Here is a 15,942-nt window from a genome sequence, read left to right on the forward strand (position 1 = left end):
AGAAGGAGCACTAGGTCTACAAACTATTGTGACCCAAACCCACTGGTATTGGCTCCTGAAGCTCATGTGACCCAAAACTGTCAGGTTCAACGTTACACCGGTTAAAACCATTACATCCCACCTCAATAACAAGAAGGGTTAATTAGAAAATGCTTAAGCGTACTTTGGATCCAATGTCTGCTTCCACAGTCTTTGAATCTTTAAAAGAAAGAAAAGGTGTCAACAGAGGTTGAACTATACAGCAACGTCAGACACAAGAGGCCCTCAGGCCAGCAGTGGCTGTAACCCAGAACAGTCTCCCAAAACAGACAACCAAACCACATGGTAAATGCAGAATGAAATAAGTAATTGAACAGAAGCAGTTACAAACAAACAAATTGACACAGGTGGGATGGTTTTGGAATTCTGAGCTGGCCAACAAAACAAAGAGTTTGTTCTAAAAAAGGCTGATCAAATTTATTCCTGCTGAAATGATATATACATTGAGACAGAAAGCTCCCTGTGTAGTGACTGTCTTGTATTGTGTGTTGTGCGGCCCCTACCACAATAAAGCACTGATTCTAGCTGGGATCTCTGGGTGTTTTGTAATAAGATAAGAAGAGAAAAAAGCCCAATTATGTTCTCATTACTCCACAGTCGTAAATCCACTGATGTCAGTGGAGTTATACAAGCATAAAGCTGGTATAAGAGAGAGGAGAATCAGACCCATGATAAATCAAGTTGAGTGGGATAATTTATTAATCTGTGTCTGTGTGGGTGCACTTTTTCAGAAAGGAAATAAACCAATCAGCTGAGTTCAAAGTTTCCTGAGTACTCAGACCGCTGGAGGAAAAGAGGCCTATTCATTAAAACAAACAAAAAAAATACACTAAAAGAGCAGTTTGAACTTATGGTCTGTTTACCCAGATTTGATGCAACAATTTCTGTGCTACTGAGTAGTAACAAATACAGAAAACTACAGCAGCAGCAGCATGCCTGGGTAGTACATAGATCATCAACTGTGAGAAAGAAAAACACACAACACAAATGTAGTTGCCAGCATAGGAGCAGATCCTTAGCTGCTGTAAAGTCAATTGAGCTATGCCAGTTCACACTAGTCAAGGATTTGGCCAATCTGTCATTTAATCTGCAAACAGTTTTGCCTCTTTTTCCATTTGCCATTTAAATATTATAAACTTCATGAAACAGAACAGGACAGTTATATTTGGCAGAGAGATCACTGCTGCCAGCAACAGAAGGAATATAGCTAGGGCCCTACCAAATTCACAGCCGTGAAAAATGCATCACAGACCATAAGATCTGGTCTCCCCCCCTGAAATCTGATCTTTTGTGTGCTTTTACCTTATACCTAACAGATTTCACAGGGGAGACCAGTGTTTCTCAAATGGGGGGGGGGGGGGGCACAAGATTATTTTAGGGGGCATCACAGTGTTGCCACCCTTACTTCAGTGCTGCCTTCAGACCTGAGCAGCTGGAGAGCCAGCAGCAGGACAGCAGTAAAGGTGGCAATGCCATAGCATGCCACCCTTACTTCTGCACTGCTGCCTTCAGAGCTGGGCAGACGGAGAATGGTGGCTGCTGACGGAGGGCCCAGCTCTGCAGGCGTCAGCGCAGAAGTAAGTGTGGCAATACCCTACCAGGCCATTCTTACTTCTGCGCTGCTGCTGATGGCGGCTCTGCCTTCAGAGCTGGGCTCCTGGCCAACAGCCGCTGCTCTCCAGCTGCCCAGCTCTGAAGGCAGTTCTGCCGCCAACAGCAGCCCAGAAATAAGGGTAGCAGTAATGCAACCTGCCCCTCCCCTCCCCGTACAATAACCTTGTGACACGCCCCATCCACAACTCCTTTATGGGTCAGGACCCCTAAAATTACACAGTGAAATTTCAGATTTAAATAGCTGCAATCATTAAATTTACGATTTTTAAAATGCTATGACTGTGAAATTGACCAAAATGGACCCTGAATTTGGTAGAGTCCTAAATATAGCTGATATGTTGGTTCTTCTTTGTTACTTAACTGCTAGTATAACATAGTGCTTGATATTTTCAAAGGTGCTTTACAAACATTAATTGTAAAATCCTCATAGTAAGCCTGAGACATAAGTTTTCCTATCCCCCCTTATATGGAGAGGGAAAGTGAAATGCAGATGTTAAAACTTGCTCAAGGTCAATACAGAGCCAGAAATAGAATGAGGAGGTAGGGCCTGCTGGATTCTATGCTCACCACCACTAAAAAACATTGTATCTTCATGGGAACACATCAAAATGGAGAATCAAGTGCAGAGAGCTGCGTAAAAAGTGGCCTTGTCCATAGTAGAAAGGAGTTGTGAGTGTAGGTATACCAGCAAACCCTCCTAGAGGGGAAGCAGCTGATACTGACAAAAGAATTATTTTGCTGGTATTGCTTATACCAGTTCCCCAAGTGGAATAAACTGTACTTGAACAAAGGACCTTTTTGCCACGTAACTGCATCTACACTAGGGCTTTTGATCCTATTTTACGTCAGCTAAATTGAAATAAGCCTGGTTTAAATTGAAATAAGATTAATCAATCACCTTTTTGCACTGGTTTAACTAAATTGGCTTAAAAGCACGCATTAAATTAAAGTGAGGTGTTTCATTAGAAGTGATACAGGAAAATGAGGAACCTCTATCCAAAGAAGTAATTATAATAGTGTAACAGTTCTCAAACTATGGATCAGGGCCCCAAAGTGGGGTCGCCAGGGCTGGCTTAGCTTTGCTGGGGCTCGGGGCTGAAGCCGAAGCCTGAGGGATTCTGCCCTGGGCGGCGGGGCCCAGGTTACAGGGCCCCTGGCTGGGGCTGAAGCCCTTGGGCTTCAGGTTTGACCCCCTACCCTGCCCAGGGGAGTGGGGTTCAGGCTTTGGTTTTAGCTTCCCCACCCAGGGCAGTGGGAATCAGGTGGACTCAGGCTTCGGTCCCCCCTCCTAGGGGCATGTAGTAATTTTTGTTGTCAGAAGGGGGTTGTAGTGCAATGAAGTTGGAGAACCCCTACAATAGTGGATAACATTAGAACACCTACAGTGGACATGCTGTGAGAGACAGAGAGTACTATCCATACTGAGGAGAGACTGCAGTTCCACTGGGTGAGGGGTTGTTGTGCCTGGCTAACTATTAGACCAGTGACAGAAATCAGAGACCTATAATAATATTGTGAGCCAGCTATGAAGGGAGGATGTCATGAGACACCTGAGAATGCAGGCCTTATCCCTGATATGCTGCTTGCCAAAAGGACTGGGGGAAAGGGACAAACTGGGGGAAAGGACACATACTTGTGATACATAAGGTATTGGTACAAATAGTTCAGCGCTTATGAGCAGGTATCCTGCTTCATCTTTATCACACATTACGTTGTTCATTTACAGATCTCTTGTCCCCCAACACTGCCATTCTCCTCCTTTTGTCTCTCTCTTCCACCCACTGCATCTTGTCACAACTGTAGCTGTTTGGGCAAAGTTTGTATCTACAGGTTTGTACAGCATTTAACACAGTGGGGCCCTTTATGCCAGTCCCGACTGGAATACAAATAAAGAATCAGATTAAAACGATCTGATATTCCCTCACTTTCCTTAATGAAAGTTGTTTTTTTTTTTAATGAGATAACTGAGTTTTAGATTATGGCCAGGTCTACACTGCAAAGTTTTATCAGCCTAGCTATGTCAGTCAGGGGTGTGAAAACCCCCCATGCCCCTAGCCAGCACAGCTATGCCTGCAAAAGCTCCATCATAGGCAAGCTACATCAGCAGAAGAGTGCTTCTTCTGGCACCACAGATTAAATCCTGGTATTGCTATACCAGCAAAGCATTTGGATGTAGACAAGGCCTATGTTTACAGTAACTTCCCTGAGGTTTGTTACTGAAGGGAAGCAATCATCTGACCTCTTGTGAGAGGTAGTCCCAGAGATAACAATACTGATCCTGGAGCACCCAGTCACTGGCTGCAGTCTGTAGGGAGATGGGAAGAGAGTTGGTTAGCTGTAAGGAGCTGCAGAAAGAGAGACTAAAGTTTACACTCTCTATCTTATGCCATCATTCTAGCAGCCAAATGCTTCCAAGGTGCCATTGTAATGGCCTCAATGGACTTCGAGGTACTTTGCTCTTTGTATATGATAAAGAAAATGTATATATTTGTGGTCTTTGCCCCAGACTGCCCCTTATACTTGTGTGAAATGAGGACAAGGCTCTTCAGGTGAAACACAGAATTGTACCAACATGACGTTTCTGTGAACACAAGGGGGATGTCTTCATCATCATTATACATAACAACAATAATACTTAGTTCTTATATAAATCAAACCCCTCACAAATGAAAGATGCTCTCTTTCTCAAGTTGCAAAACAAAATACTTATTTGGTTATTTCTTCACTTCACAGTTAGCCATCACCTTTCAATGAGCTAATTACTTTTGCTTATAGCAATTGAGTTGCTTGCACATCAACTTTCTTGAAGGATACAAGTACCTTTTATCTTGTAAAAAGAAAAGGAGTACTTGTGGCACCTTAGAGACTAACCAATTTATTAGTCTCTAAGGTGCCACAAGTACTCCTTTTCTTTTTGCAAATACAGACTAACACGGCTGTTACTCTGAAACCTTTTATCTTGTGTAAGTCATTTGCAAATCATGTTTTTAGGCCTCTTCTGTCACACTGAAATGGATATTTTGGGAAATTATGATGAATTCTCCTAATCTGTGCTATTATATAGAAACTGGAAATGGTGTTGATGAGTTGTCAGGCTTTGCTCAGTATGTGTATTTGGCATCTCTTGGCTTTTTTGGTTAAAAAATCTGGGCCTCTCCCTTCTAAAAGTAAGGAAAGTCTAAAACTACAGCTTCAACCATATGAAATCTACCCTCTGTATCCACAATATTACACACAAGGTGTAAAATAAGTGTATCATAATTAACATACGGTTCTCCAGAAATCTTAAGGTAACAGAGTATGTACAATGCCTAGCCCAGTGAGGCCCAGTCTCTGTTGGAGCCTATAGCCATTACTGTCATAATAAACAATCAAAGTTAATAAATACATATGGACCCAATCTGGCAGCTCTTATTCAAACAAAATTCCATTGAGCTTCCTGGGACATCACTACAGATCTTTAATTAGCCCGAGAAGCACATAGATACCACAGTGATGACTGTTGTAGAAAACCATCTTGAGTGCTGGTTTACACTAGAAAAGTTATACCAGTATAACTATATTGGTCCCGGGTGTGACTTTTTACCAAAATAGTTATTCTGGTATGAGACCTAGTGTGGATGCAATTATACCAGTAGATAGGTGCCTTTTACCAGTATAGTTTATTTTGCTCCCAAAACTAGAATAAGCTATGCCAGTATATATATATCTATATTTATAGATATATAGTTTTATATCTATAAAACTGCATCTGTACAGGGTGGGGGAGGGAGGGGGTTATGTCACTCCAACGATACCCATATAGTTAAAAGTGAGAGATCTTTCTAGTGTAGATAAGACATGTCACCTTTGGTGCCCTATTTCTGCCACTCCTCCCGAGCAGTCCATGAGAGTTTTGCCAAGTGAGAGCTTGGTGGTCAGACTTTAGGATTGAATTTCAAAGTTTTCGTTGAAAATTCTGTTTTCAGCACACATGCACAGACATACAGACACACGCAATCCCCGATAATTACATGTAACAGTTGTCCAAGAAAAAAAAAAAAATCTGTTCTTGGTTTCACCAAGCAACATATTTACATACAGGAGGGCATTGATCTCAAATGCAGTATTTGTACAAGAAATCATTCTAGCCAATAACGCAGTGACAAAATCAAATAGCTGAGACGATAACTAACGGAAATAGAAAAATAATTACGAGCTTAACCTACAGACAATCAGGGGCAATTTCTGGCTGCTCTGGCGAGACAGTCTCAGTCCAAAATTAGTCATCCCAATTTTGAATATATGTTCAGTCCTATATAACTGGAAAGCGTTTGCTATTCTTTTGCGGGGCAGATCCTCAGCTGGTGTTAATTGGCACAAGCTCCACTACAGTCAGTGGAGCTAAGCTGATTTACATCAGCTGAGGATCTGGCTCATATTTTAAAGTGAGGTAGTGGTCATGCAAGGTAGAGAGGGTAAGTAAGGTGCCCCATACTACCTTGCATGGGCTACTGGTATTGCTGCTCATAGTGGGGGGAGGGGACAGAAAACAAGCTCAGCAGGACTGGTATGGCCTCCCTGCCCATGTGAGGAGAAACTGTGGATATGGGAGGGGAGGGATATAAATTGCCAGGGCGTGGCACACACCAGTGTGTCAGTACCGGTGCGTCAGCGGTGTACGCTCCGCCGAGTTTAGACCCAGTAGAGTTTACTCCCTCCCTGGAACAGAGAGCTGACCAGGAGAGAGATTATGATTTGCGGACAAGGGTAACCTCGGGCAGACCATTAACTCAATTTAACCCTAAATATCTCTCCTCATAACGGACTGGAAATTTACAGAAGCAATACATCCATTTTGCAACTGCAATATATTTTCCCCAGACATTTTAGTATTGTTTAATATTTGCAAAAATGCAGCCCTATTCCTGCCTTTCTCTCTACAGACTGATCTGCCTGTTTTCTTCCCCATTTATTGCATAGACTACTCCTATGCTGACTTTCCTGCCAGGTGGCCATCAGCTTGTTCCTGAGATATTTCACTGAAAATACCACAAGAACATCTGTGTTGCTAGTATTTCAAGAGGAAGCTATTCCCCTTTTCACATTCAAACCACAAAGCCTGCATACTTCTGCTGGAAAAAATGTAGAAGAAATAAAATGACCAGATGCAAACCCTCAGGCAGCGTATTTCCATCTTTTTTTGTTTTGGTTTTAACTTTGAAAGGAATGTTGTGCCTGTGAAAGAGGCTAGATGGACAGCAGAATTCCCCTTTTTTTTCCCTTCTACAGAACAGGTATAGGATGGGCAGGGGCAATGTAAAGTTCCACACTCTACTAGCCAACCCCGCTTTGGAGGGACGATCTGACGTGGGGGAAAGCAGTACATTCCCTATCTTATCCACGTTTGCCAATCCTAGCCAGGGTTTTATATCTCCATGGCGCTTTTGATCCATACCAGAAGAGTCAGTCGTGGACAGGAGTTAAGCTTCATGTTTGGTGGGGAGGCTACCAGACCTTTTCTGCTTCTAAGGAGGCAACCCATGAGGCTCCAAATATCTGTCTCTGTGGAGCTGGGGGTTCGGCCAGGGCAGATGCACATTGTCCTCCTTCTGCCCTTAGTAGAGTTCTTCATGGAAGTTTAATACAGTCCAAAATCAGGGGTGTGGAACAGCGAGGTCTGGGGGGCCCTGGCCCCATCACTTTTAAAAGTGGGAAGGTTATGCCCTCCCACTTTTTACCTGCCTTGAAGGCAAGTGATGGGGGGGATGGGACAAAGAATAGTAAACAGGGGTAGGGCATCAGGGAAGAGGTAGAGGGAGGATGAGGTCTCGGGGGGGAAGAGGCTGAGCAAGAGCAGGGCTATGGTTCGGGTGCCAGGGCCCTCCCCCCCCCCACACACACATTTCTAGGGAGCTTCTGGCATGCCTGACCAACACAGATTAGCTGCTGCCCTCATTCTCTTATGCTAATGTCCTCTTAAAAGAGGTGGAAGGGGTTCCAAGGCAGCCATCACCTAGGGTAACCATCTCAGTGCAGCTCCAAAGGATCCATGCTGTCAGGGAATATGAAATTAAAACGTAGCACTGGTGACTCAAAGCTGGCATGAAGTCAATGCATGAAGTCAAGGCCTCTAGCTTTCCACTGGTCCCTGTGATCCAGGTGTATGCTAAAGAACATTGGAGGCATTGGGCAAGGTCTCCAGACCCCTCACGGCTGGAATGCTTGGGAGAAATCGTTGTGAGGAAAACCCTTCACTGAAGGTTTCCGCACAGGAGGAAATAATCAGATTCAATGTTTTTAAAGGACTTTTACAAATTTATTTGTAGAATTCATGTCAGTGAGCAGGACGGCTTCTATGATAATAACCCAGGATAGAAAGCTACTGTTGCTATTTAACTCAAGGAAACAATAATAAGAAAAAGCCCTCAAGGTGAAATCTACACCATTGTATTATTTTGTATTGCCGCTACAAAAGACAATATTAAACACAGTTTAATTAAATGGACTTCAGGAATTTATTTGATGAAATATTTTGCCCATAAAACCTGTTTTATGGAATTTGTCACTCTCCCATCTTCTATGCCCCTCTTTTAGAAAGGGAAGGAAATTATGTTTAAGCAAAGAGACAAAAGATCTTTTAGATATTTTAGAGCTCTATAGCAGACTAATAAAGCAATCCCTTTATTTACTTCATCTTCTCATTGCAACAATCATTTGCAATTGTGGCTTTTAGGAGACAAACAATTGGTCATCTTTTAAAAAGTAATTCTCTACCCTGAATGTATTTAAAAAGAGGACTTGATCCTGCAACATGAAAAGCACCCTGGGCCTCATGCAGTTAAGCATGTGCTCAATTTTGAGCACCTGGTCAATCCCTCTGATTTTCAACTCACTTACTTAAAATTAAGCATACGCTTAAATGCTTTGCTGGATTGGGGTCCAAGTGCCTAGCACTTTGTAGGATTGTGTCCAGTATGAGAAACCCTGTGTAGACATTATATTGTGTTGAAAACAATTTTGTCCTTTATCTGTGATATATACAATTAATGAACATAGAATTAAGAAAAAAATAGGGGCAGGATGAACAAGAGAGCCTGTGGCCCCTAGAATGGCAGGGAACTGATTAGGTGAAACCTGCCCAGATGATCAATTTGCGAACATCTAGAAAATGATAAGGTGATAAGTAACAGTCAACATGGATTTGGGTCAAGAACAAATCATGTCAAACCAACGCAATAGCTTTCTTTGACAGGGTAACAACCCTTGTGGATAGGAAGGGAGTGGTAGATGTGCTATATCTTGGCTTTAGTAAGGCTTTTGATACTGTCTCACATGACCTTCTTATAAACACACTCGGGAAATGCAGCCTAGATGGAGCTACTATAAGGTGGCGTGGTGGGGTGACGACTCAACGGTGCAGCGCCTCCTGCTGATCGTCTTGGGAATTAGCTCTCCAGCCTAAGGAGTGCCCTCTGCAAGCCAGTGTCTCGCCTGCTGCTGGCCCCTGTGTCCCTCCCGGACCTCAGTGCCTGCTCTATATCTGGGTTCTGCCGCCCAGAAACAACCCACAATCGGGGTCACCACACCCAGGGGAACCCCCAATCTTCTATCCCCACCTTACCTCAGTGGCTACTGCCAGTCATCATCTAGCCCCCGCTCTCTGGGGCAGACTGCAGTTTGTAAACCACTCATCATCGGCAAGGGGGGTTGGACCAGCTGCCTCTGCCTATCTAGGGCCTGCCCCTTTGCAGCCCTAGTGCCCTTTTGTAGGCCTTTGACAAGGCGTTCAGCCTGGGGCTTTGCTAGGCTGGAGCTCCCCAGCTCCCTTTGTCCTTCCCCAGCACTGCTCCACCCTAGGTATCCTTCTCAGCTTCCCAAGCAGCCAGGTCCGTCTCTCTCTAGAGCCAGAGACAGACTCTGTGTTTGCCTCTGGCCCTCAGCCCTCTTATAAGGGCCAGCTGGGCCCTGATTGCACTGGCTACAGCTGTGGCTGCTTTCCCCATCAGCCTACCTTCTCCCCGCCACAGCCCTCTCCCGGTCTGCTTCAAGGCCTTCTGGCCAGGAGCGGGGTGAACACCCCACTACAGGTGGATACATAACTGGTTGGAAAATCATTTCCAGAGAGTAGTTATCAGTAGTTCACAGTCAAGCTGGAAGGGCATATCAAGTGGAGTCCTACAGGGATCAGTTCTAGGCCCGGTTCTGTTCACTATCTTATCAATGATTTAGATAATGGCATAGAAAATATACTTATAAAGTTTGTGGATGATACCAGGCTGTGAGGGACTGCGAGTGCTTTGGAGGATAGAATTAAAATTCAAAATGATCTGAACAAACTGGAGAAATGGTGTGAAGTAAATAGGATGAAATTCAGTAAGGACAAATGCAAAGTACTCCACTGAGGAAGGAACAATCAGTTGCACACATACAAAATGGGAACTGACTGCCTAGGAAGGAATTCTGTGGAAAGGGATCTGGGGGTCATAGTGGATCACAAGCTAAATATAAGTCAACAGTGTAACACTGTTGACAGAAAAGCAAACATCATTCTGGGATGTATTTGCAGGAATGTTGTAAGCGAGACAAGAGAAGTAATTCTTCCGCTCTATTCCGTGCTGATTAGGCCTCCACTGGAGTATTGTGTCCAGTTCTGGGTGCCACATTTCAGGAAAGGTGTGGACAAATTGGAGAAAGCTCAGAGACGAGCAACAAAAATTATTAAAGGTCTAGAAAATATGCTCTATGATGGAAGATTAAAAAAACTGGGGTTGTTTAGTCGGGAGCAAAGAAAACTGATAGAGGACACTATAACAGTTTTCGAGTACATAAAAGGTTGTTACAGGGAAAAGGGAGGAAAAATTGTTCTTCTTAACCTCTGTAAGATAGGACAAGAAACAATGGGCTTAAATTGGAGCAGGGTCAGTTTAGGTTAGACATTAGGAAAAACTTCCTAACTGTCAGGGTAGTTAAGCACTGGAATAACTTGCTTAGACAGGTTGTGTAATCTCCATCATTGGAGATTTTTAAGAGCAGGTTAGACAAACTCCTGTCAGGGATGGTCTAGACAATACTTAGTCCTGCCATGCAACACATGGGACTGGACTAGATCACCTCTTGAGGTCCCTTCCAGTGCTTCGATTCTCTGATTCTCTGATCCTAGCAGATGATCCACATTCTCTGCTGCAAAGGAAGGTGAACGTGGCCAATCTCACCTGGAGGGAAAATTCCTTGCCAAAAATGGAGATCAACTTGACCCCGGAGCATGTGAGCAAGACACACCTGCCATGTATCTAAGAAAGAGCATTCTCTGTATCACCTCAGAGCACTGGCCCACCCCGTGCTATGTCCTGTCTCCAGCTGTGGCCAATCACTGATACTTCAGAGGGAGGTGGGGGAAAAAACAAAATATATCTGGCCAATTGGATGTCAGGGAAAAATATTCCTCCCTGACACATGCTGGAAAATAGCTAATGCCCTGAAGCATGAAAGCTGATTATAATCATTAATGATAGATACCTTGCATTCCTTCCAGATTTTACTCTTTAGTAATGTTGAACCAGATGACTCACATCATTGTATATATTCCATTAGAGAATTAGCTCCTGGTCTGAACAACAGAAATAAACTTTTGTGTCCCATGTGAAATATACTATTAATCAGGTTTTAAAGGAACTATATATTAGTTAAATTAGGAATGTACATTTATTTGGCCAAATCAATCCCAGTGTAACTCCATTTTCTCTGAGTGGCACTGAGGGGGAATTAGGCCCCAAATGCACAGTATTACGTGATGGCAGACCCAAATATAATTGGCTACCCACAGCATCTGATTTTAGAAGTTGTAGTAAAAGTGACTAAAAACACATCCAGAAAACAGCAATGCATTTTGATTAAGTACATTTAAAAACTGTTTAAATGACATCTCTGATTTATTATCAAAAGTGGCATATAAGAAATTCAGCACCCGATCCAAAGCCCATTAATGCTCCCATTGATTAAATGGGCTTAGGAGCAGGTTCTCTGGCCCCAATCCTGGAAAGATTTATGCACATGCTTAGTTTTAAGCATGTGAGTAATTCCATTTAAATCAATGGGACCAGTCACATGATCAGAATAGGATCAGGTCCTGAGAGTGTACAGGAGAGTTCTTTTCCAGAATTGTTATTCTTACTGTGCTCTCCACGTTTTACTATGTCATCATCTGAATACTGATGGTGATCATTACATTAGGTAGTGATTTGCTTTTTAATTAGGGAGAAAAATGGGAGTCACTTGGGATTTGATTATAACATGGCTAATTTAATTAGTTTTATTTTTATCTTGTTCATTCTCTTCTAATAATCATTCAGACTATGGGTACTTGGGCTACAAAAATCTATCGCCTTCTTTGCTGTCAGGGGCTAAGTAAACTTGTGTTCTGCAGTGTTTGAACATTTGACTGTTTGCTGGATCAAACCATTTTTCATAGTATAACTATATTTCAGAGCTATATACCCTGTCATAAAATGTTTTTTTTTTCTGAAGACTGCCATTGAATGGGTACATACAGAGTGAAATTCACTCCTATATGGAGGAGCAACATAAGGCCTATCAGTCATTTAAGTCCCACTTTGAAGTTGAAGTAGTGGCACATAGGCCTTGAGCTATCCTTCTGCACAAGGGTAAATTTCACCCAGTATCCCCCTTATAGTTGATTGGATCCTTTGGTGTTCACCTTTAGACACATTCTGGCTCATTATTTTATACATTTTCATGAATGAAAGAACAATCATGGAGAGAGCAAAATACATCAATACTTCCCAAAGAAAGTCCCAGAGAGAAATCACAGAGTCGGGCTATGGACCTGCTTCTTTAGCATAGAGTCAAACTGTTTTCAGTGGGAATCGGTGTGGATTTTCAGTGGGAATCCCTTGATAGGACTGAGGCCCATAACTGGATTCATTTCAGGAAATACCTTTACTGTTTGATAGGTGAGAGTAGCTTTGCAATTTGTGACATAGCACTGAGATAAATCTGAAAAATAACTCCATGGTATTATGTATATTATACAGACACTGGTAACAGGTGATTGACAATTAATTGTCACGTTCCTGCTGAGCTAGAATCTTGAAATTTGGTACAACATTGCATAGAAACAGAGTAAAGACCTGATGAACTGGCCCTATTTAAATTCACACAACTCACAAAAACAAAAATTGAAGATCAACATAAAAGAAACTCATTTTACATACATCTCCACACTACACAGTAATAGATCATTAAAATATCATATGTAAGAACTTGACAACTATAATACAGTGCTGTGGTTATATAAGATTCTGAAGGCAATATCACAACCTATACTCTCCAGTATTTTTTTCTGCAATATTAGGCAAATATTGAAGGCTCACAAAGCTTTGTTCTCTTTGCTTCCCCCATGTTTGGCAAGCTGTTCATCCACCTGAGACAAATAATCCCAAAGTTTAGAGAACAGCAAAACCGTCCGAACTTTTTCTGAGAACAACTTTATCATATGTTGCATGAAAATATTACAGGGCTATGGGGTGGTCCAATTTAAAGTTCAGCTCATGAGTATTTACAATACAACATAAGTTAAATAAATGGATAAATGGATTCTACGAACAGCTTTACCATCTGCTACACGAGAGAGAAGAAAGAAAAGAAAAATGAGCTCCATCTGCTGAAGTCTGCTATGGGGTGGTCATGATAAAACATTTGGCACAGAATATGTTTAAAATTAAACAGTCAAAGTTTATATTCTGAACTCTTTTTGAAGCCCTGTTTAACTCAACTGTAGCTGCCTATTGTTACTTCATACAAACAGAGGAATATTTTTGCAATACTTTGGGCTCAGCCATGAGTAATTCTTTGTATCCAGGGAGGAGCATAAGGGAGTTCTTTACCCACATCACCAGAGGCTTTACGGAGTGAGAACAACTGCCTATGGGCTCCTACTTCCCATTCCATGAATGTGGGAAGGAAGTAGGCAGTCAGGGACAGGGAGGGATGGACCCCAGACCCCACTCCACCCCAGCATTCTGGCCTGACCCAATGTGCCAGAGATATTGCAAAAGGAGAAGTAATCTTTCCCAGCAAAATGGATGGCAAAACTGTAACCCTAAGAATCACAATCTGTTTCTTACCCTGTTATTGCAGGGTTACAATTCAGCCCATAGAGTTTCTTTCCAGTTTTTTTGGAGAAAGAAAAATTAGGGAAAGGTGAGAAAGTAGTGAAAACTCATGCCTTAATCCTGCAAACAGTTATGCATATCCTTAACTTTCTGCAAGTCGGCTGTCCCAGGAACGACTCTTTGCTGAGCTCAGATATGCACTTGAACAGTCCCTAAAAGGGGCGTAATCTGAGCATTTGGGGATCTAGCAGAAGCCCCAGAACAAAGCTGTCACTCCACCAGCGATACTCCTCTTCATCAGAGAACATTCTGACTCAGAGGTCTGTGGCATTTATACCGGAAGATAACCAGAATGGGGCATAGTTTAAACAAAGAATAGGACAATTTAGCCTCTTTCACTAGTTATCCACATATTCCTTGTTGAAAGAAACAGCTTTAAGATCCCTAGGTGGGAAGCCTTATATAAAGTAAAACTTATGAGGAGAGATTTTCAAAGACACAAATGGCAGTTAGGCCCCTAACCCCCGTTGAAATTCAATGGCAGGCACATAACTGCTATTTGTGCCTTTATATATATATATTCATTATTATTACTATTATTATAGCAGAATAGTTTGCTGCATGAACACAATATATACTATGTACTTGCTATAACAACCAATGTACAAATCTTCTTATATAGTTAATACGAGCTCTCTGACTACCTTGGAACTTATTCAGCTTTCACCTAGCTTAGAAATGTAAAAACAAAATTCAGCACTCAGGTCATGTGGTGGGGTTTGTGATTGTGACACTTCCTGGAACTTGGTTCACATAAATAATTCCGCTCTCCTTTATAGGTAGTTTTTTCATTGGTAACTGCTACACTATGGAGGTAAATGAAGTCTATCAAGTAATTCAAGTGTAACTCATTAAAAGTTACCATTGCAAGTTTAAATTGTACTGCATATTATTTCATAGGTGCATGAAGCTCAGGATTCTGATAAAAAAGAACATGATTTCACCCTTTGCCCAAAACTTAAGCTGTTGACATGTCAAACTTCTTTGAGGTTAAAAATAGGTTCCTCCCAGTACCCCATTATTTTGGGATTTTCACTTACTTCCTGAACTCTTGGTTCTGATCTGGGCTAGAAATAGAAAAAAATCACAACACTGGAAGATTTATCCTTGGTATCTCTAGCCCAGTTTTGCAGATTCAAGTGGTGCATAGCATTCAGATCCGACTTGGAGAAGGCTCTGTGCTTCTGAGTGCTTAACCCAATTGAACTGAACTGTCAAACGTTTTCAGATTTGCATGTCACTAATCATATCGTGTATGTATGAAAAAACAATACACCTGTGTGCAAATCACATATACAAACTGCAAGCTTCTTGTAAGAAAATGCATGCCTCAGCAAGGAGCATGCCTCATTGAAAAGAAAGCCTTAATCACCAGATCAGATCTTCAGTGTTGTAATTCAGTGGAGCACCAATGAAGTCTCTGGATTGACTTTGGTGGAGCTATGCCGATTCACACAAATTGAGGATCTGGTCCATAGTATCAGGCTCTCAGTTTTGACTGGGCCGTACCGCAGATGAGGAGTCAAGCAAAATACCTCCCTGAGCACCCCAGTGCAAATGGTAATGGTGTAGCTGACAAAGTGAGACAGTCAGGTGATAAATAGGGCCGTGTCCCTGTCTCCTCTCTGTCCCTTTGAGCGTCCTTGTACCTCCTCAGCACAGGTCGTGCAATTGGGACAAGCCACTGTGCAGGAGACAGCATCTCTAAAGTCCTTTTACAATCTGCCCCTGTGTATTATGCATTGTTAGAGAGACAAAGTGCATGAGGTAGGATCTTTTATTGGATCGACTTCTGATGATGAAAGAGACAAGCTTTTGAGCTACCCAGAACTCTTCTTCGGGTCTGGGCTTATGCATTGTTAAGTATTTATTTAGGAGGTTTTTTACCCTATGAATAGCATTGAAAGAATATGGCATAAAAAAAAGATTGGCTTTGATCCTGTCCATGGGTATGGGAATTCATTGGGGCATCTGCATGCAGGATTGGGGCCACAGGGATTTAGCGGGAGTTTTCCACCTATTGTTCATAAAAAAGCTTTTTATTAATTGACCAGATTTACTTTGTGATTTAAGAGGCATTTTAAAAGTTCCGTGTGGATGAAATGTACAACTGTTC

The 15,942-nt window shown here is 42.2% G+C and overlaps 1 long non-coding RNA gene across 1 annotated transcript; it reads left to right on the forward strand.

The window, feature by feature from the left end:
- Positions 1 to 1,631: 1,631 nt before the first annotated feature.
- LOC122462340 lies at positions 1,632 to 14,129 on the forward strand. Its single transcript, XR_006284827.1, has 3 exons — positions 1,632 to 1,772; positions 9,023 to 9,027; positions 14,118 to 14,129. It is a non-coding gene; the product is annotated as an uncharacterized LOC122462340 (long non-coding RNA).
- The last annotated feature ends 1,813 nt before the right edge of the window (positions 14,130 to 15,942 follow it).

This window comes from Chelonia mydas, chromosome 1, assembly GCF_015237465.2.
Source record: "Chelonia mydas isolate rCheMyd1 chromosome 1, rCheMyd1.pri.v2, whole genome shotgun sequence".
Lineage (NCBI taxonomy): Eukaryota > Metazoa > Chordata > Testudines > Cheloniidae > Chelonia > Chelonia mydas.